This window comes from Orycteropus afer, unplaced genomic scaffold (genome assembly GCF_000298275.1).
Source record: "Orycteropus afer afer isolate SDZICR_OR568_19922 unplaced genomic scaffold, OryAfe1.0 scaffold00146, whole genome shotgun sequence".
NCBI classification, from domain to species: Eukaryota; Metazoa; Chordata; class Mammalia; order Tubulidentata; family Orycteropodidae; genus Orycteropus; species Orycteropus afer.
Genome location: NW_006921733.1, coordinates 4068387 through 4095353, shown reverse-complemented (window position 1 = coordinate 4095353; position 26967 = coordinate 4068387). Strand labels below are relative to the sequence as shown.

Sequence of the window (26967 nt, the reverse complement as noted above, 5' to 3'; positions counted from 1 at the left end):
ATCTACTTCTGTAGTGAAACCACCTTGGAAACCCAAGGAGGTGTTGCTATGAGTCATATCTGACTTGATGGAAGCAGATTTTTTTTTTTTTTTTTTTGGTTTTGAGTGGTATAGCTCAGGGGCCAGTTGCAAAATGGAGAAGCAGACAACCAGTTCAAGACAGAAGCCATGGTTTACTTTGAGATGCTGTCTCTGACTACAAAAAAAAAAAAAAAGACTTGAAGGGAGCCTATAGACACATCTGACTGATTCTTATACACAAGACACAGCACTAATGCAGGACCATAGTGCAGTGTGGCATACTTCTCATCCCAGGAAACCAGGTGTGACCAAAAAAGGTGGCTACTCCCTCACCTTGAATGCACTGAATGTTTGTGGGAGCCTGTTGCTAATTCTTTCCTAGAAAAATTTGTCTCAAGTACTTAGGACATGTTACCAGGTGGGACCAGTCTCCAGAGATGGACATCATGCTTTGTATAGCAGAGGGTCAGTGAAAAAGAGGAAGATCTTCAACAAGGTATATGCACATAGTGCCTACAACAATAAGCTCAAACATAGCAATGATTATAAGAATGGTGCAGGACCAGATAGTGTTTTGTTCTGTTGTACTTAGGGTCATTGTGAGTCAGAATTGACTTGAAACCAGCTAATAACAACAATACTACTTTGCTGTGGACACTCCACTCAGCACCCCTTGGAATCCACCACCACCATGACCACCACCACCATGACCACCACCACCACAACCATCACATTACAGATTGAGAAAAAAGCCCATTTAGTTTGCCACATTTTGTTTTATAGTTGTCTCGTCTGTTTTGTTTTCTTTAGTTTTGCTTGGAACAAGGCAAGAGTGACCTCTATTTATCAACTCTTTTATCATTTCCAAAGGAGCTCTGGTGGTACAGTGCTTAAGGTATTTGATTGCTAATCTGAAGGTTGATGGTTCAAACACACTAACTGCTATGCAGAAGGAAGATAGGGAAATCTACTTCATAAATGTTTATCACCTTGGAAATGCAATGGTTGTCCTATGAGTTGGAATTGACTCGAGGGTAGTGGGTTTTTTTTTTTTTTTTAGTTTTAGTCATCAATTTCCTTGACTCCTCCACTTTTGCTGGAGGTAGTTTTCTCTTCCTTGAGATTCCTATATCTTAGGCTCCAGGAAATCTTGCCTTTCCTGGTCTCCTTCTACTTCCAGCATGACTCTGATCAACTATATACATCATACTGTCATCAGAGAATAAACATTTTCAGAGTTATTACAAATTCTTTGCAAACACAATTTCAAATTCTTCCAAGTTTTCCACCAAATACATAACTTGTACTCTACAGTTTAAAGCAACCCTATGTACAACATAATGAAACAATACCTGGTCCTATTGCATCTTCACAATCCTTGCTATACTTTAGCCCATTCTTGCAGCTACTCTGTCAGTCCATCTTGTTAGGGTTTTTTTCTTTTCTCACTGACCCTCTACTTTACCAAGCATGTTATCTTTCTTTAGGTAATGGTCCCTTCTAACAATGTGACCAAAGTAAGTAAGACAAAGTCTGGCCAGTCTCGCTTCCAAGAAGTATTCTAACTGCAATTCCTCCATGACAGATTGGTTCATTCCTGTGACAGTCCATGGTATTTTCAATATTCTTTGCCAATACCATAATTCCTGGAGCCTTATTTTTGTCAATTCCTTCAGTGCAGTTTGGACCTCTTCTTTCTGTTGGTTCTTGATCATATTCAACACCCTGAACTAGTTGAACATTGACAAATTCTTTTTGGTACAGTGACTCTGTGTATTCAATCCATCTACTTTTGATGTTACCTGCACCATACAATATTTTGCCCAGAGAATCGTTCAATATTGCAACTCAAGGCTTGAATTTTTCTTCAGTTCTTTCAGCTTGAGAAACGGCAAGTTGAGTGTGTAGATTTAGATCATTTCCACTTTTCAAAAGTATAAATAATATTAAGAATACCTTTGAGTAGAGCCCTTTTGATATATTTGACTTAGAATGGCTATCCAACAGAGGAACTTCTAGACCAATGTTTAAGAGCTTTGATTCATAATGTCAAATTACTTTTTAAAACAATCATACCAATGTACTTTCACTATCTGCATTTTATAGAAGTGTCACATTCACCTACAGATTTTATAATATTACATAATATTTATTTAAAATAGCTTTTACTAATTCCCTTAAGGGGACCTCTGGCACCGTAGCGTCTAAGGCACTTGACTGCTAACCAGAAGGCTGGCGGTTCAAACCCACCAGCCACTCCTCAGGAGGAAGATGGGGCAATCTACTTCTGTAGTGATACTGCCTCAGAAACCCAAGGAGGGTCTCTATGAGTCAGGTCTGATTCAATGACACATAACAACAACAACAACAACAACAATTCCCTTAAGAAATATTTGTCCTTCCAATAAATTTCTTAATTGTTTCCTATATTTTTGCTTTCCCTTTCCCTCTGTTTTTAATGTTATAAATTATCTGATTATGTTATTTACTCATTTTTTCTCATTTCCTTGATTGCTCATACCTACTAATTTAAGTACTTTATCTGCCAAACCTTCTTCATGTTCTCTGTAAGTATTTCCCTAGTTTTTTGTTTTAAACATTTAATGGATTTGAATTGGACACATGTAGATACTTAAATTTTTCTGTGTATTTCAATCTATTCATTTATTTTAATTAACTTTTAAAATTATTTTAAGCCTTAGAAAAGTTCACAACATAGCCCTACCCACAAACCTATTTTAAAGAAATTATTTCAGTGTTTGACATGAGTGAATATGTACACTGATTTTTGTTCTTAAGTAGCTAATCAATTTTCTGAACATAATTAATGGAATAAAGCTTCCTTTTGCTTGGAGCTGAGGCAACTCTGTGCTTCATGTCACGTCAGTGTGTGTGGATTGCAGACATAAGGCAACACAGAGCTGGGTGAGAGCCTCGTCCCATGAATTCTCTAGATCCTGGCTTTCTTATGGTCCACGCCTCTCTTATGCACAGCTTTGACGCCCACTGCCATCCTACATTCAAGTCTCCTATGGCTTGTAGCTACCCTTCAAAGTCAAAGGAGGTGTCCATAGTTTTACAATTTAATTTCACATCACAAATCTGTAGTAATCACAATATCTTCTATACAAATAGGATTCTCACTGTCCCAGGCTAGTTGTTTTTAATTCCGACCACTGCTGCTTGGAAGCTACTGTTCCCTTCTTAAAAAAAGTTCTTCCCTCCAAGGTTTTGATGAAATACCACTTATCCTATGAATCATTTCTTCTTTTCTGCAAATGTAAGTGATCCTCTTTTTGAATTTTTCTTTCCCTTTTTAAGTGTAATTATTATATTTACAAATGTGTGAGTTTCCTTGATCAGTTTTTCAGTGCCCAAAGCAGGGTTTGTGGTGTAAGAGATTTTTTTTTATAAATTTCAATGTCTAAATAAATGTCTAAACCATCATTTGTTTTTGTGTGCCATCAAATGAATTTTGACTCAGAGAGACCCTATATACAACAGAAGAAAACACTGCCCAGTCCCACACCATCCTCACAATTGTTGCTATGTTTGAGTTTAAGTTAATTTAAGTACTTAAGCCACTGTGCTGTCTGTGTCATTGAGGGTTTTCCTCTCTTTTGCTGACCCTGTACATTGCCAAGCATGATGTCCTTCTCCAAGGACATGGCCAAAGTATTTGAGGCAAGGTCTTGTGATCCTTGCTTCCAAGGAGCATTCTGGCTGTACTTCTTCCAAGACAGCTTTGTTAATTTTTCTCAAAGTTCATGGTATATTGAATACATATACATATATATATATATATATATATATATATATATATAATTCAAATGCATATTGAATATATTATATAGATATATATCATTCAAATCCAATACAATAATTCAAATGTATCAATTCTTCAGGTTTCCCTATTAACTATCCAGGTTTTGCATACATATGAGGTGATTTAAAATACCATGGCTTGGACAGATGCATCTTAGTCCTCAAAGTGACATCTTTGTTTTTAATGCTTTAAAGAGGTCTCTTGCAGCAGATTTTCCCAATGTGTTACATCATTTGATTCTTTGGCTGCTGTTTCCATACCTGTTGATTGTGGTTCCAAGTAAAATGAAATCCTTGATAACTTCAGATTTTTCTGTTTATCATGGTTGCCTATTCATCCAGATATGAAAATTTTTCTTTTCTTCATGTTGAGGTGTGTAATCCACACTGAAGGCTGTATTCTTTGATTTTCATCAAGTGCTTCAAATTCTCTGCTTTGAGTGAGCAAAGTTGTGTCATCTGCATAGTATATGATGTTATGAGTCTTCCTCTAATCCTGGTGCCATGTTCTTATTCATATAGCCCAACTTCTCAGATCATTTGCTTAGTACACAGATTGAGTCTATCAGGTGAAAGGATACAACTCTGATGTATATCTTTCCTGATTTTAAACCACACAGTATCCCCTTGTTCTGTTTGAATGACTGCTTCTTTGTCTATGTACAACTACATATGAGTACAATTAAGTATTCTGGAATTCCCATTCTTCACAATGTTATCCATAATTTGTTATGATCCACACAGTCAAAGGCTTTTGCATAATTGATAAAACAAGGGTAAGTATATTTTGTATGCTCTGCTTGCAGCCAAGGTTCATCTGACATCAGCAATGATAGCTCTTGTTGCAAGTCCTCTTTTGAATCCTCCTCGAATATCTAGCAGTTCTCTATTAGTGTATGGTGCAACTGCTTTGAATTATCTTCAGCAAAATTTTACTTATGTGTGATATTAATAATATTATTCAATAATTCATTCATTCTGTTGGTTTACCTTTCTTTGGAATGTGCACTAAAATGGATCTCTTCTTAGAAAAAAGCAGGGGGGGGGCGGGGAGGCAAGGTTTGCTGGTCCAATAGAGCTGGGTGGAACCACTGAGACTATGACCCCTAGCTGTTCTTTAGGTCTGGAATTGAACCCACACCTGTGGCTTCCAGCCAAACAAATGACATGCATATGAATTGAACATTTACCTGAGGTAGATACACTCCTTGGAGAGAATAATCACGGGAGAAAGAAGGGCCGCTTATGCACAGGGAGACAGCTCAGGGGGCAGGAGTGCATGGAGGGATAGACACAGGGAAGAGGTAACTATTGGGAGGAAGTGGGAGGGGAGGTATTGCATTGTGGTAAATTGTGGTCAATGTCATGAGACGAAGTGTATGTGAACTGCTGTATGGAAAGTGAATTTGCTCTGTAAATTTTCACCCAAATCACAATAAAAAAAAAAAAAGAGGGGAAAAAAAAAATGGAACTATTCTAGTCAGTTGACCAGGTAGCTGTCTTCCAAATTTCTTAGCATAAATAAGTGAGTGGTTCCAGCATTATGTCCATTTTTTTTTTTTTTTAAACGTCTCAATTGGTGTTTCATCAATTCCTAGAGCTTTGTTTTTCACCACTCCCTTCAGTACAGCTTGGCCTTACTCCTTTCTTGTAGTTAAAACCAGGCTAGGCCTGGTTTAGTGGCTGGGCAGTTGGATGTAGTTATTCCCCCTGGTGAGATTGGCAATCAATTTCATGGTGAAATCTACTGGAGCAGCTAAGTAGCTGCTTTAAGGATGTGGTCTGCTTCTAGTATATTAGAAGCAGCTTTGAGGAAGGTTTCCAGTTTTTTGCCACACTTGAACCTTACATGTAGCCAAGTTGTTGTTCAGCAGCCTGCCATGCCCTAATGATCATGGGACTTCTGGACTGGAATTAGTGGCCTGCTGTGTTGTTTGGTAACATTGGGATTATGTCTTTGCACCTGTTGACCTTGAGTTTGTCAGCCTCAGTAGTCAGTGGCTGTCTAAATGAACAAAAGCATCCAGCTACAGTGGGCTGGGAGCAAGAGCCAGAGCTGAAGACCAAGGTTGAGGGGCTTTCTTCCTGCTCCTAGAGCCTGGCACTTTGAACTCAGACTTAAAGCCTCCAACAATAAGACAATAAACTCCTGTTTGTTAAAGCCATCCCATTTATGGTATATTCTTGTCAGACCGGCACTAAGTAACCAGAATATCCTCCAATAGTATCTGTTTTTGATCATATGCTAACTCCTGAAATGGCTAAACATTGACCAATTCTTTTTTTGTGTAATAACTGTACTCTTCCCATTTTCTTTTGATATTTCCTACTTCCTTCAGTATTTTACCTTCAAACCAAACAAACAAACAAAAACACACTAACTCACTGCTATCAAGCCAATTCTCACCCACAGCAACCACCATTGAGTATGTAAGGCTGTAAATCTTTATGGAAGCAGAATGCCTCATCTTTCTTCCATAGAGTGGCTGGTGGGTTTGAACCACCAGCTTTGGGTTAGCAGCCTAATGTTTTAAGCACTATACCACCATAGCTCTTTATTTTCTTTCTTTCTTTTTTTTTATTATTATCTTACTTTTTCCCATAGAATCCTCAATATTGCAGCTCGAGTTTGAATTTTTTCTTCAGTTCTTTCACCTTGTGAAATACCAAGAGTGTTATTCTCTTTTGGTTTTCTAGCTCCAGGTCTTTGAATATTTTGTCATAATACTTTACTAAAACTTTTTGAGATGTCCTTTAGAATCTTCTGTTCAGTTCTTTTACTTTATTATTTCTTCCATTTTCTTTAGTGACTCTAGGTTCAAGAGCAAGTTTCAGAGGCTCTTCAGATATCCCTTTTGGCCTTTTCTTTCTTCTGTCTTTTAAATGAGTGTTTGCTTTCTTTATATAAGATGTCCTTGATATTATCCCACAACTTGTGTGGTCTTCAGTCACAGATGTTCAATGGGTCAAATCTTTTCTTTAAATGGTCTCTAAATTCAGGTAAAATGTAATCAAGGTTATAATTTGCTTCTCATTGATATATTTGAATTTTCTTCAGTTTCAAGTTGAACTTGAACATGAGCAATTGATGGCCTGTTCTCTAGTCGGACCTAGCCTTGTTCTGACTGATGATATTGATTTTTTCATTGCATCTCTTTCCACAGATGTAGTTGATTTGATTCCCATATGTTCTATCTTATAAAGTCCACATGTATACTAGCTGTATATGTCACTGAAAAAAGTTTTACAATGAATAAGGCATTTCTCATGCAAACTTCTATCATGTAATCTTTGGCATTGTTTATATCACCAAGGCCATGTTTTCCAACTATTGATTTCTCTTTTATGTTTCCAACTTTTGCATTTCAATTGACAGTAAGTATCAATGCATCTTGAGTACATGTTTGGTCAACTTCAGATTGCAGAATTTAATAAAATTCTTCAATTTCTTCATTTTTTGGCAATTAATGGTTGTTATGAGAAGATTAAAGATCTCTTTAAAGTGTTAAAGAGCAAAGATGTCACTTTGAAAATTAAGGTGTGCCTAACACAAGCCTTGGTATTTTCAGTAGCCTCACAAGCATGTTATAGCCAGACAGTATATAAGGAAGATGATTGAAGAAGAATTCATGCATTTGAATTGTGGTATAGAATCCTGAAAATGCCATCGACTGTTAGAATAATGAACAAATTTCTCCTGGAAGATGTATAGCTGGAATGCCCCTTAGAAATAAGAATGGCCAGATTTCATCTCACTTACTTTGATCATGTTGTCAAAAGGTCAGTGAAAAAGGGAATTATCCTCAATGAGACATATTGATACAATGGCTGAAACGATGGCCTCAAATATAGCAAAAATTGTGAGGATGGCACAAGATTAGGCATTGTTTCATTCTGTTGTACATAGGGTCACTATGAATCAGAGCTGAATTACTGGCACCTAACAACAACAACATGTAGGTGTATTAGTAATAATAATAGTAATATTGTGAATAGTAATATTTACTGGTCTTCCTTGTAGGCTTATGGCTATTTTCTTATCACTGACATCATTGTACTTCAGGATAGATCTCAAAATGTGCTTTTCAGTAATGTATGTGATGTCATTCTTCTTTAATTTGTCATTCCCCACATAGTAGACCATACATTTGTTCAATTCAAGATGGCCAACACCAGATGATTTTAACACACTAATGCCTAGGATTCTACTCATAGAATCAAACTTGGTAAAGTGGAAGGTACCAAAAAATGGGAAAGCCCTTGATGAGATGGATTGACACGGTCCTGCAATGATGGGCTTAGGTATCGCAAGGATTGTGAGACTCTCACAGGACCTGGTAGTGTTTCATTCTGTTGTACATAGGGTCACTATGAGTTAGAGCTGACTCAATGGCATCTAACAACAATAATGCCTAGGATCTTGATCCCTCTGTGTTCCACTTCATTACTTAGACATTCCAACTCTCCTAGATTCATACTTTGTACATTCTACATTCCAATTATTAATGGATGTCTGCAGCCATTTCTTTTCATACTGAGTCATGGCACATTAGCAAATGAAGGTCAAAACAGCTTTACTCCATCCACAATCAATAAGGTATACTATACTTTGAAGAGGCAGCTATTCCCCAGTCATACTCTGAATACCTTCCAACCTCAGTGGCTCATCTTGTGGAACTGTATTAGACAATGTTCCACTGCTTTGCATATGGTTTTCACTGGTGAATTTTTTCAGAAGTAAATTGTCAGGACTTCCTTCCTAGTCTGTCTTGGTCTGGAAGTTCCACTGAAACCTGGCCAACATGGATGATCTGGTTCATATTTGAAATACCAGTGGCACAGCTTCCAGCATCACAGCAACATGCAAGCCACCACAATAGCTACCACAATATAACAAATTGATAGCTGAATGGTGGTAAAATATAATAATTTATTTATAAATACTTCTCTATGTAAGATAAACAAAAATAGGAATATTTGGTTTACTTATGTGGTTCTGGTTTCTTTATATGTTCTTGAGTGAGTTTAATAACAAAATATTCAATATCTTTATTGGATCTTAGTTAGTAATTCCATGGCAAATGCCAGTAATAAATGCATTTCATATCACTTATCATTTGCTTCTCCTTGCTTTACATATGTCTCTCTACCTCCACTATACTTGCAGTAGTCTCTGTATTGAGCAAGATAGTTTGACTGATGCTGCAGTATCTACTTAGGTTCTTCTATTGTGGCACTGTTGGACATGTGGAAGATTGATAATGTAGTAGGTGAATACTTGCTGGCCCATGGAAATGTCACACATACTTCCCTTCTGATTTCATTTGCTATTTACTTTCATAGTGATACTGCCTCAGAAATCAAAGGAGGGGGTCACTATGAGTCGGATCTGACTCAATAGCAATGAGTAAGAGCAGGTCTTATTGTCAGCCCTCATGTCATTGGAAAGGAGATGCTTAAGGGAGGAAAACCAATATTTTGAATGATAATACAATCTACTATAATCTCCAATTTTGCATCCTCCAAGTGAACTTACTTAACATTTTCTCAAGTCTATCTTCAGAAAAACTATTCCTAACAAAAGCAAGTCTTGGTACCTGTGAAATGAAGCATGATTGACACAATGCTGTGGAGATTGTTCTCTGTAATGTGAGATGCCAGTGACATAACCACATAGTCAAACATTTGGAAGATCATTAGCAATTCTAAGGAAAGGAATACCATTAAATTTAAAATATGTCTTAATGTCTGAGAATTCACCAAGATTATCATTTAACAATGAGTTTACAATTATGGAAATATACCATTTTTACACATTCACATAGTAAATACATTCTATTTGTTAAAAGTAAAATATCACTTCAAATCAATAAAATACGTAGGCATTGGGTTTTGGAAGATGGATGCATACTTGTAGCCCACACATTTGTTCCTTCTAGCATCTTAATGCCTGAAAAACTAGGTGCAGCAGTTTGAAGCTGGGATTGTGGGGCTGTCAACAGTTCATTAAGTTAGAGAAGGCCACATATAGCAAAGAAGGAGAAAAAAGAAGAAGGAGGAGAAGGAGAAGAAGAAAAAGGAGAAGGGTAAACAACTGGGAAAAATAAAAACAAACAAACATGCCCAATAACATGTGAGATGGAGAGACAGAGAAATGGAAAAATCTCTGAACAAGACTGGAGTAAACTGTGAAGGAAATAAGAAAGCAGGGACAACTGGGAACCAACTCTCTACCTTCAGGGACTTGGATTACTCACAACAGCAGCTTCTGATGGTAACCTTGAGAACTGAGTTGAGTAAGTGGACAACATTTCTGAGTAACAGAGCAGAAACCCCTCTGGCTCATGTGCTGCTGAGTTGGGAGCAGACAGAGAGAAGGCAAGAAACATGCTGCAGGTAGGTGGGCCTAGTGATGAGCTCACAGAACAAGGCTGGGATCCAGCTCTTCCAGGACAGCTTTATAGCACAGAGGGGTCCAGAGTATAGGGGTTTTGTGGCTATTCAACATAAGTGGAATGTAGTGGTGCCCTAACCATTGAGGTCTTTGCCAATTTTGAACTGTGGGTCTGTGAGTGACAATAAAACATTGTCATTGGCAGCCAACCCAAGGAGACTCAAAGCAAAACCCTGGTGCCAGCAGTAACCACAGAAACACAGAAAATGAGAACATACTACTGGCATCTTTTTTTGTTTTGTTTTGTTTTGTTTCTTTTTCTTTTCTTCCTCCTTTTCCCCCTTCTCCCTTGCTTCACCCAATAGAAGAACCACATTAAGCCACCACGACATCTGCTCATTTCAACTCTAAATCCCCTATACAATGAACAGAGGGCTGCATCCACATTCTCCACAGTGATTCCATCAACACAAAGAAAACTGCAGAGTAACCCAGCACACCTGAATTAATAACCAAAAAAAAAAAACCAGCTCCACCTTTGCAAAAATATTTAAGCATAAAATCAAGGCAAAACAAATCAATACATAACTAACAGTTAAAGACAACTTCAAAATGTCTAGGAAACAACAGGCAACCTCAAATCAAACAACAACAACAGAAACAACAAAAACAGGGTAAGACAATAGAAATAAAATCCCAAAATAAAAATCTCATTAAACATGGAGGAAGATGAGGCAATAGAATTATCTGAGAAGAAATTTAGAGGATATCTTGATAGAACTCTACAAGAGCTTAAGGAAACCTCAAACAGAACCAAGGAGCACACAGACAGTACCCTGGAAAAACTCAGGAAAACCATTCAAGAATAAAATAACAAGATAAATACAAAATCAGAACTCATACAAAAACAGCAGTTAGAAATCCAGAAGATAAATACTAAAATTACAGAATTAGACAACACAGTGGAAGCACAGAAGAATAGGCTAAAATTGGCTCAAGAACACATTTCCCAATTAGAACATAAATCCCTGGACACCAGCCTATATGAAGAAAATTCAGAATAAAGATTTAAAAGAAATGAAGAGAACCTAAGAATTATGTGGCATGACATGAAAAGAAACATGTACCTCACTGGAATACTAGAACAAGAAGAAGAAGAAAAAAAAAAAAAAAAAAAACCCAGAAAATTGTGGAAGACTTGGTAACAAACAATTTTCACCCTATCATGAAGGAAGAAAAGATATCTTTCCAAGAATCCAATGAAGCCTATACAGGATAGATACCAATAGAAAGTCACCAAGACATATCATAATCAAACTCTTCAAAACCAGACTAAGAAAGAATCTTGCAAACAGCCCAGGAAAAAGAAATATCACCTACAATGGACAAGCACTTAGGCTGAGTTCTGGTTACTCAGCAGAAACCATCCAGGCAAGAAGGCAATGGGATGGCATATATAAAACACTGAATGAAAAGAATTTCCAACCAAGAATCCTACATCCAGCCAAATTGTCCATCAAATATGAAGGTGAAATCAAGACATGATCAGACAAACAAAAATTAAGGGATTTTGTGAAAACTAGACCAATCTTACAAGAAATGCTTAAGGAAGTCCTTCCAATAGAGAACCCATAACAGACAACAACAAAATCAGGAAAAGTGACATCACTAAAACCAAATCAGAAATAGATGCTCAAAAGAAGCCCATGAAATATTGCACATTAAAAACTAAGGAAGACAATCTGCGCACAACAACAGAAACTAACCAAATAGAGGGAATAAAACTTCCAAATGGAGAGGAAACAGGACAATTTGCTCATAGAACAGACTGTTCCAAAAATATAGAGACAAGAATTCACTACAAGGTAATCACAGAGAAAATTAACATTCTCACTAAGCAAACCCAGAAAGAAGGAAAGCATATGAGCTTAGTAAGCATAGAACCAACAATAAAGAAGAAAAGAGAGGAAACACTTGATAATAAAAATGAACTCAGCACAGAAAATTATATGGACCAAGGAAACTCCAACAACATGACAAAAAAATGCAATAGAATGGCAATATTCAATTCATACATATGATTAATTACACTCAATGTGAATGGGCTAAATGCATCAGTCAAGAGAAACAGAGTAGCAGATTGGGTAGGAAAAGAAGACCCATCAATATGCTGTCTAAAAGAGACCCACCTTAGACACAAAGATTTAAAAAATAATAATAATTGAAAGTTAAGGGGTGGAAAACATTATATATCAAGCCAACAGCAACCAAAAAAGAGCAGGACTAGCAATATTAATTTCTGATAAAATAGACTTTACGGTGAAAAACAGCAAAGGGGGTAAAGAATGGCACTATATGATGCTGAAAAGATCAATTGACCAAGAAGATGTTACCATAATAAATATCTATGCACCCAATGAAAGTGCTCCAAAATATATGAAGCAAATATTAACTGAACTGGAAGAAAAAAGAGACAACTCTACAATAGTAGTAGGAGACTTTAACACACCACTTTCAAGGAGGGATAGATCAACTAGAAAAAAACTCAACAAAGATACAGAATAACTCAACAGCACAATCACCCAACTCAACCTCATAGATATATACAGAACACTCCACCCAACAAAAACACAATTCACATTGTTCTCCAGTGCACATGGATCATTCTCCAGAATAGATACGTTAAGACATAAAGCAAGCCTCAATAAATTCAAAACATTGAAATACTGTAAACCATCTTCTCCGATGACAATATTATAAAATTAGAAATTAATAGTAGGAAGATCAAGGGATAAAACATCAAACATGAAAATTGAATACTACACTGCTCAAAAACTACTGGGTAATTGAAGAAATAAAGAGTGAAATAAATTTTTAAAAAAATTCCTAGAAACAAATGAGAATGAAGACACATCTTACCAAAACTTATGGGACACAGCAAAAGCAGTACTCAGAGGTCAATTTATAACAATAAATGCACACATCAAAAAAGAAGAAAGAAACAAAATCAACACTCTAACTCAACAGCACCAACAATGAGAAAAAGAGCAACAAAAGAAACCTGCAGTAACCAGATGCAAGGAAATAATAAAGAGCAGAGCAGGAATAAATAAAACAGAAAACAAAAACACAATAGAGAAAATCAACAAAACAAGAAGGTAGTTATTCAAAAACATCAACAAAATTGATAAACCATTGGCAAATCTTAAAAAAGAAAAGAAAGATATGATGCAAATAATAAGAATAATAGCCAAAAGGGTGACATCACAACAGAACCAACTAAAATTAAAAAAAAAAGATACTGACAGAATATTATGAAGAACTGTACTCCAACAGATTTGAGAACCTGGAAGAGATGATCTGGTGGTTATGTTTCTGTTTCAAATTGGCTGGGCCTGATTGAGTGGCTGGGCAGCTGGTGGTAGTATTCCCCATGATGAGACTGGTAATCAACTCCATGGAGGAATCTATTGTGAGTAGCTGAGTGGCTTCCTTGGGTATATGGTCTGCTTCCCGTATATGAGGAAAAGCCTTGGAGAATGGTCTCTAGCTTATGTCACACTTGAAACCTGCACATAGCCATGTTGTTGTTCAGCAGCCTGTCATGCTCTGCTGACTCTGGGACTTTCAAGGGACTTGAGTTAATGGCCTGCCATGTGGTTTGGTAACATCAGGACTGTGCCATTTTATTTGTCAACCTTAGACTTGTTAGCCTCAGCAGCTAGTAACTTCCTGATTGAAGAGATGCCTCTAGCTTCAATGGGCCAAGAGCAAGAGGTAGAGCTGAAGCCCAAGGTCAAAGGTGTTTCACCCAGTCCCTAGAGCCTAGCACTTTAAACTCAGACCTCTAGCCTCCTGAACTGTAAGAGAATAAACTCCTGTTTGTTCATGCCATCTCATTTGTATATTCTTGTCAGAGTGGCACTAGGTAACCAGAACAGATAGACAAGTTTCTAGAAACACGAGACCTACCTAAACTATCCCACTCAGAGACAAAATACTTGAATAGCCCATAACAAAGGAAGAAACTGAAAAGATCATAAAAAACCTTCCCATAAGAAAAATCCTGGCCCTGATGGCTTCACTGGAGAATTTTATCAAAAATTCAGGGAAGAGTTGACACCTTTGCTACTCAAACTATTCCAGAATATAGAAAAAGATGTAATACTTCCGAACTCATTTTATGAAGCAAGCATAATCCTGATACCAAAACCATGGAAAGACACCACTAAAAAGGAAAACTACAGAAAAACATCCCTCATGAGTACAGATGTTAAAATCTTCAACAAAATTCTAGCCAACAGAATCCAGAAACATAAAAAAAAAAAAAAAATAATAATACATCCTGAACAGGTGAGATGCATACCTGGTATGCAAGGATGGTTCAACATCAGAAAAACAATCAATGTAATTCACCACATAAATGAAACAAAAGAACCATATGATCATATCAATCAATGTAGAAAAGGCATTTAATAAAATCTAACACCTGTTTCTGTTCAGAACTCTCAGAAAAATAGGGATAGAAGGGAATTTCCTCAACATAGCAAAGGGCATATATGAAAAGCCAACAGCCCACATTACTGTTAATGAAGAAAGACTCAAAGCATTTCACTTAGGAATGGGAACCATACAAGGATGCCCTGCATCACTACTTTTATCTAACTTTGTATTGAAAGCCAACAATTAGAAAATGAGCAACTAAACAATGAGGCAAGAAAATAAGGACAATAAGGCAATAAGGCAAGGAACAATAAGGCAAGAAAAAGAAAGAAAAGGCATCCAAATTGGCAAAGAGGAAGTAAAGATACCTCTATTTATGGATGAAATGACCCTATACATAGAAAACCCAAGAGACTCAGAAAGAAAAAAAAAATACCTACTGAAACTAATAGAGATGTACAGCAACATGGCAGGATATAAAGTCAGCATAGAAAAATCTGTTGGATTCCTCTACATCTAACAAATAAGGGAAACAATACCATTTACAATAGCTACCAAAAAACTAAAATATCTGTAATAAATATTACCAGAGACACAAAAGACCTAGACAAAACAAACTATAAAGCATAATAAAAGAAACTACAAGGGATCTACATAAATGGAAGAACCTGTCTTGTTCATGGATAGGAAGACTGATATTGTGAAAATGTCAATACTACCCAAAGCAATCTACACATTTAATGCAATCTCAATCTAGATGCCAACAACATTTTTTAAGGTATGGAAAAAACAATTACTAACTTCATATGGAAAGGAAAGAGACCTCGGATATGCAGAGCACTACTGAAGAAGAGGGAGCTCTGATAGAATAATGCCTAGGGCACTTGACTGCTAACCAGAAGGCTGTCAGTTCAAACTCACCAGTCACTCCTTGGAAGGAAAGGTTGGACAATCTACTTCTGTAGTGATATCACCTTGAAAACCCAAGGAGGGGTAGCTATGAGTTAGGTCTGACTCAACAGCACATAACAAGAACAACTGAATAAAAAGAACAAAGTGGGAGGTCTCACACTTCCAGATCTTAGAGCCTATTATACAGCCACAGTAGTCAAAACAGTGTGGTATTAGTATAATGATAGACAGATACACCAATGGAACAGAATTGAAAACCTAGAAATAGACCCATCCATCTATGGACAGTTGATCTTTGACAAAGGACCAAAACCCACTAGATGGGGAAGAGATAGTCTCTTTAACAAATGCTGCTGGCAAAATTAGATATCCACTTGAAAAATGAAATAAGATCCATACCTCACCCTATACACAAAAACAATTCAAGTTGGATCAAAGACTTAAATGGAAAATCCAAACTATAAAATTCATCAAAGATAAAATAAGTGCAAATCTAGGGGCCTTAATTTACAGCATAAATAGACTATCAAGCAAAACACAGAAGGCACAGGAGGTGGAAGAGAAGCTAAGTGACTGGGACCTTTTAAAAATTAAATTCTTATGCGATTGAAAGACTTCAGCAACAGGGTAAAAAGAGAATCTACAGTCTGGGGGAAAATATTTGACTATGATATATCAGATAAAGAACTTCTCTCCAAAATCTATAAAAAACTGCAACACCTCAATGCCAAAAAAAAACAAACGATCCAATTCAAAAATGGGCAAGGGACATGAACAGATATTTCACTAAACACGATATGCTGGTAGCAAACAAACACATGAGGAATTGCTCACGATCATTAGAGAGATGCAGATCAAAACAACAATGAGATATCATCTCACCCCAGCAATAATAGCAAAGTTCAACAGGACAGAAAATAATAAATACTGGTGAGGCTGCAGAGAGATTAGAACTCCTATACACTACTGGTGGGATTGTAAAATGGTACAACCATTGTGGCAAACAGTATGGTGTTTCCTTAAAAAACTGAAAATAGAAATGCCATTTGAACTAGTAATTCCATTACTAGGAATATATCCTAAAGAGGTGAAAGACAGGACATGAACAGACATACACACACTCATGTTCAACGCAGAACAATTCACAATAGCAAAGAGATGGAAACATCTTAAATGCCCATCAGGATATGAATGGATAAGCAAACTATAGTACATTCACACAATGGAATACTATGCTACAGTAAAGAACAATGAAGAATACGCAAATCATCTCACAATGTATATGAACCTGTAGGACATTAGTATGAGTGAAATAAGTCAATCACAGAAGGACAAATATTATATGAGCCCATTACTATAAAAAGTCAGGGAAGGGCACTCACTGTGTATGTTACTGGGGATGGCAGGGAAGGAAATAGGATAATTTGTGATTAGTTGGGTCCACATACTGAATTGGCTAAGGGCAAGAATGGTACAGAAAGAGTATGTGACCAGCATGATAACATTGGGGAAAGGGAAGACACCAAATTGTGTACATAAGATATAGATGACAGACGCTAATACTAGTATATACACAATACCTCATTACCATTAACACCAAACATCAGGTTGCAGATAAATACATATATAATTGAGAAGATCAGATGGGGGTCAGTGAATAGGAATATACTCTAGACCAATGACAGATTCAGCTGAGGCTAATCTTGCACAGATACTAGTGATACAAAATGCCTGCAATCAGTACAGAAGCAACAGAAGAGAGACATAGAGCAATCCTCACAGACAAGCAGACACCATGGGAGAGAGATCCACTGAATCTGCCAACTCAGGACCATAGTATTGGAGAACACTAGACTCAATTGGCAAAACAAATTACATAAAAATCTTGTTCCACAATCCACTTTGGTGAGTAGTGACTGGGGTCTTAAAAGATTTTGAGCAGCCATCAAAGATGTAGCTTATGGTCTCCTTTCATCAGAAGTGAAGAAGAGTGAAGAAAACCAAGGGTATTTGGAAACAATCAGCCCTAGGACATGATGGACCTTGACACCAGAAGAACTAGATGGTGCTCGGCTACCAATGCCAATCCCTCGGGAAGGGATCAAAACTGGAGATCCTGGATAGAATAGGAGGAAAAAAAGTGGAACAAAATTATAAAACACAAAAATGATCAGAATTACTGGTTGGATTGAGTCTGGTAGAACTCCCAAGACTATGACCCTGGGATACACTTTGGGCCTGGGACACACGCTCCCAAGAGTTGGCTCTCATCCCAACAGTAAATAAAACTTACATGCAGAACACTCAACCCAGGATGATGTACCCACCTACTCTACAGAGATACATCACTTGGAGCAATAGGCCATGGGGCACCAGAGGGGCAACATTCACACAGATGAAAAGCTGGACAGACAGGAGTGCCTAACTACGAAGGGCACGGGGTAGAGGAGGTCACTGGGAAGGGTGAGGAGGAGAGTGAGTTAGGGTTGGGGATGGTAATTGGGGAATGAAACCAAATGTATACAAAATGTTGAATGTAAAACAAATTCTGCTCTGTAAACATGCTCTGTAAAGAGTCTCCTATCACTTGTGAAGTGAGAAGGACCATTCACACATATCCAGGAAGTAATGAGCTGGTACTTTTGCAGCTGCAGCCAAGCTAGTACATGCACATGGCCTCCCACCCCTCAATTGTAGGGTCTTGTACATTATTACCTAAGAAGGTTGTGAGCTTTCACTGAGTGCTGCCCTTGAGTCCCTTTATTATGCTGTCTGATTCATTTATAAACTACCATTTTACTTTATAATACAACCTAAAAAACAAAATAGTGTTACTAATCTCACTCTCCTTTTTAGCCACCTTAATTATTATCTGTTAAAAATAAGTCTATGAAATAAAGGACATATAAGAAATGCAAATGACAGAAGGAGAGCATAGAATGTAGTTACAAAAGTATTTGAAGGATTGTTTCAACTAGCCATGATTCTCTTTCTGATCCTCCACAGTAAGGATGAACCACTGACATTGGACAGTGGTGTTTGAAGGATCTAGGTTCATTCTTAACACTTATTTGTGAGACCTCCTTGGGAAGCTGAATAACCTCTTTGACCTTCCATTTCCAAGTGTGTAAAATCAAGGCAGGAATTCTACTACCAAAAAGTATATAAATTGTACTCATCAAAACTAAAAAGAAAAATATTGTGTTTTCTTTAAAAAAAATCAAGAAAGTGAAAAGACAATAAACACTTTAGGAAAAAATATTTGTAAAGCTTATATCTTATGATTACATCTGTATCTAGAATATGTAAAGTACTTCTCCATCTCAGTAATCAAAAGATAAATAATTCAATTAAAAATGGTCAAAGGATTTGAATAGATATTTCTACAAAGAGGACAGATAAATGTATAATAAGCACATGAAAAGACAGTTAGCCTTATTAGTTATTAAGAAAATCCAAATCAAAACCACAAAAAAATATCACTTCACATCATTAGGATGGATATAATAAAAAAGTCAGACAGTGACAAATGTTGGCAAGAACGTGGAGAAATTGATGTCCTCATATTCTACTGGTGGGAATGGAAAATGGTGCTATCACTTTTTAGATAGCCTGGCAGTTCCTCAAAAGGTTAAATGTAGGGTTACTATATGACCCAGCAATTCCACTCCTACATGTATACCAATACTGAGAACATGTCTATGTAAAAACTTGTTCATGAACATTCATAGCCACATTATTCATAATAACAAAAAGTGAAAACATGAACCATGAGCTCATAAATAAAATATGATATATTCGTAAAATGTAATATTATTTGACAACAAAAAATATAAGTGCTGTCACACTATAAATGCAATTAATACTACAGAATTGTACAGTTAAAAATAATTAAGATAACAAATATATGGTATATATGCATTACCACAATAAAAATAGAAGAGTATGAGAGAGAAAAGGGACAGACAGACACAGACTAGAAGGAATTGCATACTTTGGTTGTAATTTCCTAAGTGGACACAAATGTGTTACGGTAGACATTTGTGAGTTTGGTTGCCTGTTGTTGTTGTTGTTATGTGCCGTCAAGTTGGACCCGACACCTAGCAAACCCTCCTTGGGTTTCCGAGGCAGTATCACTGCGGAAGTAGATTGCCCAACCTTTTCTCCGAGTAGTGGCTGGTGGATTTGAACTGCCAGCTTTCTGGTTAGCAGTCAAGTGCCTTAGGCACTATGCTATCAGAGCACCTACCTAGGATCTTAAGGAAAAAAAAAAAAGTACCAATACATGCTAAAATGAGGACGAACCTTGAAATAATATACTAAGTGGAAGAAGTTGGTTACCAAAGACCACATATTGTATTACCCCATTTAAAGAAATGTCCAGAATAGGCAAATCTATGGAAACAAAGTAGATTAGTGGCTGCCAGGGCTAAAAAAGGGAACTTAAGAACACAAGGGGAGTATCTGTTAATGGATAAAGGATTTCCTTTTGGGATGGTAAAATTCTTCTAAAGTTGATTTTAGTAATGCTTCATGAATTTGTATGCTAGAAACCTATGAATTGAAGGTTTTAAGTGAGTGAATTCCATGCTATGCAAACTGTAAGTTAATTAATGTTATTAAAAAATAAAATACCTTGTTGTTGTCAGGTGCTGTCTAGTTGGCTGTCACTCATAGCATCCCTAGGTACAACAAAACATAACACTGCCTGGTCCTGCACCATCCTCACAATCCTTGCTATGCTTGAACCCATCTCATTGATGGTCTTGCCCTTTTGTGCTGGCTTTCTACTTCACCAAGAATGATATCCATCTCTAGGGACTGGTCCCTTCTTACAACATGACCAAAGTATGTGAGAGGAAGTCTGGCCATTCTCACTTATAAAGAACATTCTGGCTGTACTTCTTCCAAGACAAATTTGCTCATGCTTATGGCAGCCCACAGTATTTTCAGTATTCTTTGCCAATATAATTCAAATGCATCAATTCTTTTTCAGTCTTCAATATTCATCATCCAGCTCTCACATGTAAATGAGGGGACTGAAAATACCAAGGCTTAGGTGGGGGAACACTTTAGTTATCATAGTGACATCTTTGCTTCTTACATTTTAAAGAGGTCTTTTGCAGCAGATTAGCCCACTGAAAATGCATGGTCAACAAATACCAGCTCCTTCCTCCTTTTCTCCCCTGCCACCTCCTTTGGGGCCTACTATGGTCAGGATTCTAGAATCTTAGCATTTCATGTTAGGTCCAAATATGACTTTATAATTGTCCTTATTTAGAAATAATATAGTGTTAAGAAGATGTGTGCAACTGCCAAGTTGACAAGGGGTGGATTGTGATAGTTGGAGCTGTGTGTCAACTTGGCTGAACCACAATTCCGTGTGTTTTAAGCTGTAGTGATGTGGTTATTCCCATGAGGGGATCAGATGCATATGTTCTGAGCAGCCACTCCATTGAAAGGGAATTTCCATAGGGGTGTGGCCTGCTTCCAGTACGGACATTCCGGGAAAAAAGACACTTTTCTGTGGATCAGGATTGTGTTGTGCTGCCTACAACTGTCCATGAGTGCACAGTGCACTATTTGGCCAGAAGATCTTGGATTCATCATTCTTTGGAGTCAACAGCCAGTATATTACTTGCCAACCTTGAGTTCCTCAGCCCCTGCAGCTGTGTGAGTTGGGAAAAGCCTCCAGCTTGACGTTTGATCTAAGAACTTTGGACTTGCCAGCTTCTATAAGTGTGTAAGCCATTTTCCTAAGATAAATTTCTTTTTTTCTATATATATAAGCTTTACTGGTTTTGTTTCTCTAGAGAACACATTCTAACACATAGTGTTGTTGCTTTTTGTTTAGGTTGTTTGTGTTTATTTGTTTTTATTTTTTTGGTGGTGTATTTTTTGTCCCATTTTTACCTCCTGCAGCTCTACTCCCTGGGCAAGGAACAAAATCTACTTCTGCACCCTCTGGTCAACAATAGATGGTGGCCAATACTAGCCCAACTCATCTTTACTCACAATGAACAGCTAACAGAGATCTGTGCCCACATTCTCATCATCAATCATCATCAATCACACTCATCAGGAGACAGATGGTGAGTGCCTAAGTGCTGCCAAACTGGTGAGCAGAGTAGCACATTAGCCCTGCTCACTCAGATGTATCAAAACAAAATAAATTAATAATAATAATAATAATAATACCCTAGGTAAATCACACCAACATACAACCACTAATTAAATATAAATACAATGACATCGTAATGTTTCAGAGACAACTGACAATCATAGTACACACAACAAAGCAAGATAAAGTAGTACAAATAAGAGACCAAAATACAAAGCCAGAAAACCTCCCCAAGGAAGCAGTGGCATTGGAAATACCTGATAAGGAATTCAAAAGAATTATATTTAGGTTCCTTCAACAGGTTGAGAGAAAGATCAAGGAAAACACCACCAAAATTAAGGAAAAGACAGAGAAAACTCTGGAAACATATAAAGTCAGAAAGAAGTATGGCTTTACACCTCTCTCCACCCTACCTTACCCCCAAAAAAACCTCACTGCCCTCAAGTTGATTCTGGTTCATTGTGACCTCTATTGGGTTTCCAAGGCTGTTAATCTTTACAGAAACAGACTGCCTCATATTTCTTCCATGGAGTAGCTGGTGGATTTGAACCACTGACCTTTTGGTTAGCAGCCAAATGCCTTAACCACTACACAACCAGAGCACCGAAAGTACACTCAGTTGCTTGTATTATTTGGGAAGAGTTAAAAGTACACTATGAGATAAATTTGTAGAAGTAATAAATACTTCAGCAAGATTGTTCAATCAAAAATCATTATGTTCTGATACATCAAGAACAAAGTGGATATTATGCTCTAAAAATTTTACCATTCATAAAGTTGCTATTAGGTGACATTGAGTCAGTTCTGACTCATAGAGCAACCCTATGTACAGCAGCAGAAAACAATGCTCAGTCCTGCATCATAATCATAATAATTGCTATATTTGTGCCTATCATTGCAACCAGTATATCATTTTGTCTTGTTAGGGGTCTCCCTCATTGTTTGCTGACCTTGTACTTTACTAAGTATGATGTCCTTCTCCAGGAATTGGTTCCTCCTGTTAACATGACTAAAATATGGGAGATAAAGTTTCACTATCCTAACTTCTAAGAAGCACAGTGGCCGCACATCATCCAAGACAGACTTCATTGTTCTCACAGTCCATGGTATAGTCAATATTCTTCATCAATACCATAGTTAAAGGGCATCATTTTTTCTTTGATCTTACTTATTCATTGTCTAGCTTTTGCATGTATATAAGGCATTTGAAAATACCATGGCTTGGGTCAGGCACACCTTAGTCTTCAAAGTCATATTGTTGCTCTTTTGCACCTTAAAAAGTCTTCTGCAGTAGATTTTCCAATGTATTATGTCATTTGATATCTTGATTGCTAATTCCATGGGGGTTGATTGTGGATCCAAAAATGAAATCCTTGAAAATTTCAATCTTTTCTTCATTTATCATGATTTTACTTATTGGTCCTTTTGTGAGGATTTTTGTTTTGTTTATGTTGAGGCATAATCCATACTGAAGGTCATAGTCTTTTATCTTCATCAGTAAGTGCTTCAAGTCTTCTTTGTTTTCAGCAAGATGGTTGTGTCATCCACATATTGAAGGTCATTAATGATCTTTCTCCAGTCTTGATGCTATGTTCTTCTTCACGTACTTTGTCTTATCAGTATATGCTCAGCATGCAGATTGATTAATTATGGTGAAAGTATACAACCCTGACACACACCTTTCCTGATTTTAAATCATGAAGTATTTCCTTGTTCTGTTCAAACAATTTCCTCTTCATCTACATCCAGGTTCCTCATGAGCATGATTAGTGTTCTGCAATTCATGTTATTTACAATGTTATCCATAATTTGCTAAAATCCACTCAGTTGAATGCATTTGCATAGTCAATAAAACAAAGGTAAACATCTGGAATTCTCTGCCTTCTGCCAAGATCCATCAGCAATTATATGCCTCATTAAATGTCCTTGTCTGAATTTCTGGCAATTCCCTATATATGTCCTGCTGCAAATGTGTTTGAAATATTTTCAGCAAAATGTTATTTGTATGTAATATTAATGATACTGTTTGATAATTCCCACATTCTTCTGGATCACCTTTCTTTGGAATGGGCATAATTATGGATCTCTTCCACTCAACCATCCAGGCAACTGACTTTCCAGCATTGCATCCAATTGTTGAAACATCTTAATTGGCATTCCCTCAATTCCTGAAGCCTTGTTGTTTGCCAGTGTCTTCAGTGCATCCTGGAATCCTTCCTTAATAACAATAGTTCTTGATCCTACACTACCTCTTGAAATGGTTGAGCATTGACCAAGTATGTTTGGTACCATGAGTGAATTTATTCTTTCCATCTTTTTTGATGCTTCCTGCATCATTCAATATTTTACCCATCAACTCCTTCAATATCACAACTTGAAGCTTGATTTTTTTTTTTCCCATTGTTTTAACTTGAGAAATGCCAAACTTTTTCTTCTCATTTGGTTTTCTAATTCTAGGTCTTTGCACATTTTATTACAGTTTACTTTTTTTTTTTTTTTTCCAGGTATCTTTTGAAATCTTATGTTAGATCTTTTACTTCCTCATTTCTTCCATTTGCTTTAGCTACTCCTCATTCAAAAGCAAGTTTCAGAGTCTTTTCTGACATTCATTTTGTATTTTCTTTCTTCCTATCTTTTTATTTTTATTTTAAGAGCTTGTTTTACATTCAATGTCCCATGTACATTTAGTTTCATTCCCCATTCGCCATGTCCAAACTTAACCCAGTCTCTTTCCCTCCCTACCCTGCAACCCTCCCCCTGGGCCCCTCATAATTATGCACTCTGTTTGTCCTGCATTTCCTCAGTTTGAATATTGGTCCTCTGGTGTACCGTGGTCTATTGGTCTAAGGGATGTATTACCATTGAGTGTGTGGGTGTGGCATCCTGGGTTGAGTGGTCTGCATGTACATCTTGCTAACTATTGGGCTGAGAGCCTGTCCCTGGGGGTGAGTTTTATTCCAGGCTCAGAATGTATTTCAGGGCCATAGTATTGGGAGTCTCATCAGATTTCTTCTGACCAGTAATTCTGGTCATTATTGAGTTTTTGGATTTTGTTCCATATTTTCCCTCCCACTCTATCCAGGATCTCCAGATTTGATCCTTTCCTGAGTAGTTGGCATTGGTAGCTGGGCACCATCCAGTTCTTCTGATCTGGAGGGCCAACATGTCCTAGGGATGATTGCTTCTAAATGCCGTTTTTTTTTTTTTTTTTTTTCCTTCGTTCTTTTTCACTTCTGATGCTAGGAGACCGTTAGCTGCATCTTACATGGCTGTTTGAAAGCTTTTAAGACCCCAGTCGCTACTCACCAATGTAGGATATGGAGCAACACTTTTATGTATTTTGTTGTGGCAATTGACTCTGGTGTCCCCCAGTACTATGGTCCTGAGGTAGTAGCTCTATTGAATCTCTCTCCTATAGTGTCAGGATGTCTGTGAGGGATTACTCTGTGTCTGTCTTCTATTGTTTCTGTAAGGACTGCAAGTATTGTGTATCACTGGTGTCTGTACAAGATTAGCCTCAGACGAGTCTATCCTTGGTCTAGAGTATAACTCTATTCACTGACCCCTGTCAGATCATCTCAAGTGTTTATGTGTTTATCTATATAGCCTAGTGTTTGGTGTTAATGGCAATGTGGTATTGTGGACACATTGGTTGGTTTTAGCATCTGTCGTCTATCTCTTAGGTGCACAGTTCAATGTCTTCTCATTTCCCAATGTTATCATGGTGGTCATATATCCTTCTCATATATCCCTCCGCCATCCATGTCAGCATGTAAGCCTCAATTAGCCTTAAATTAATATGTCCCTTTCCCTCCCCATCCCGGTAACCTACTAAGTGAGTTCCCTTTCCCAAGAAAACCCTTTTCTCTTTTTATAGTAATGGGATCATACAGTACTTGTCCTTCTGCAATTGACTTATTTCATTCAGCATAATGTCCTCCAGGTTCATCCACATTGAGAGATGATTCGTGTATCCCTCGTTGTTTTTTTTTTTAATGTGGCAAAGAATTCCATTGTGTGGATATACCATAATTTGGTTATGCACTCATCCATTGATGGGCATTTAGGTTGTTTCCATCTCTTTGCTGTGGTGAATTGTGCTGCAATGAACATAGGTGTACATATGTCTGTTTGTGCACTATTTCTCACCTCTGTAGGATATATCCTAGTAATGGAATTGCTAGGTCAAATGGTACTTCTATTTTCAGGTTTTAAGGACACACCATACCATTTGCAGCAATGGTTGTACCATTTTACAATTCCACCAGCAGTGCACAAGTGTTCCAATCTCTCCACAACCCCACCAGCATTTGTTACTATCTGATCTATCGAACTTTGCTATTATTGCTGGGGTGAGATGATATCTCATTGTTGTTTTGATTTGCATCTCTCTAATGATTAATGATCGTGAGCAATTTCTCAGGTGTTTGTTGGCTGTTTGTATATCTTCTTTCATGAAGTGTCTGTTCAAGTCTTTTACCCATTTGTGAATTAGGTTATTTGTCTTTTTGGTGTTGAGGTGTTGAAGTTTTCTGTAGATTTTGGAGATAAGTCCTTTGTCAGATATGTCATAGGCAAAGATTTTCTCCCAATCTGTAGGTTCTCTTTTTACCCTTTTGATGAAATCTTTCGATGTGCACAAGGATTTAATTTTTAGAAGGTCCCAGTCATCTAGCTTCTCTTCTGTCACCTGCACATTCTGGGTTATGCTTGACAGTCTATTTATGCTGCAAATTAGGGCTCCTAGATTTGCCCCTATTTTATCTTTGATGAATTTTATAGTTTTGGATTTTACATTTAAGTATTTGATCCAGCTTGAGTTTGTTTTTGTGTATGGGTGAGGTATGGGTCTTGTTTCATTTTTCTACAGCTGGATATCCAGTTTTCAAGTACCATTTATTAAAGAGGCTGTCTCTTCCCCATTTAATGGGCTTTCAGCCTTTGTCAAAGATCAGTTGCCCATAGATGGATGGGTCTATGTCTGAGCTTTTGATTCTGTTCCGTTAGTCTATCTGTCTATCATTGTACCAATACCATGCTGTTTTGACTACTGTAGCTATATAGTAGTTCTTAAGATCTGGGAGTGTGAGACCTCCCACTTTGTTTTTCTTCTTGAGAAATGCTCTGCTTATTTGAGGTCTCTTTCCTTTCCATATGAAATTAGTAATTAGTTTTTCCATGTCCTTAAAAAATTTTGTTGGAATCTGCATTGGGATTGCATTAAACATATAGATTCCTTTAGGTAGTATTG

At 37.2% G+C, this 26967-nt stretch overlaps 1 protein-coding gene across 1 annotated transcript in view; it reads right to left on the bottom strand.

The window, feature by feature from the left end:
• The window catches only part of GABRB3 (gamma-aminobutyric acid type A receptor subunit beta3), a 502491-nt gene that overhangs the window by 27616 nt on the left and 447908 nt on the right, over window positions 1–26967 (bottom strand). The window lies entirely within an intron of this gene.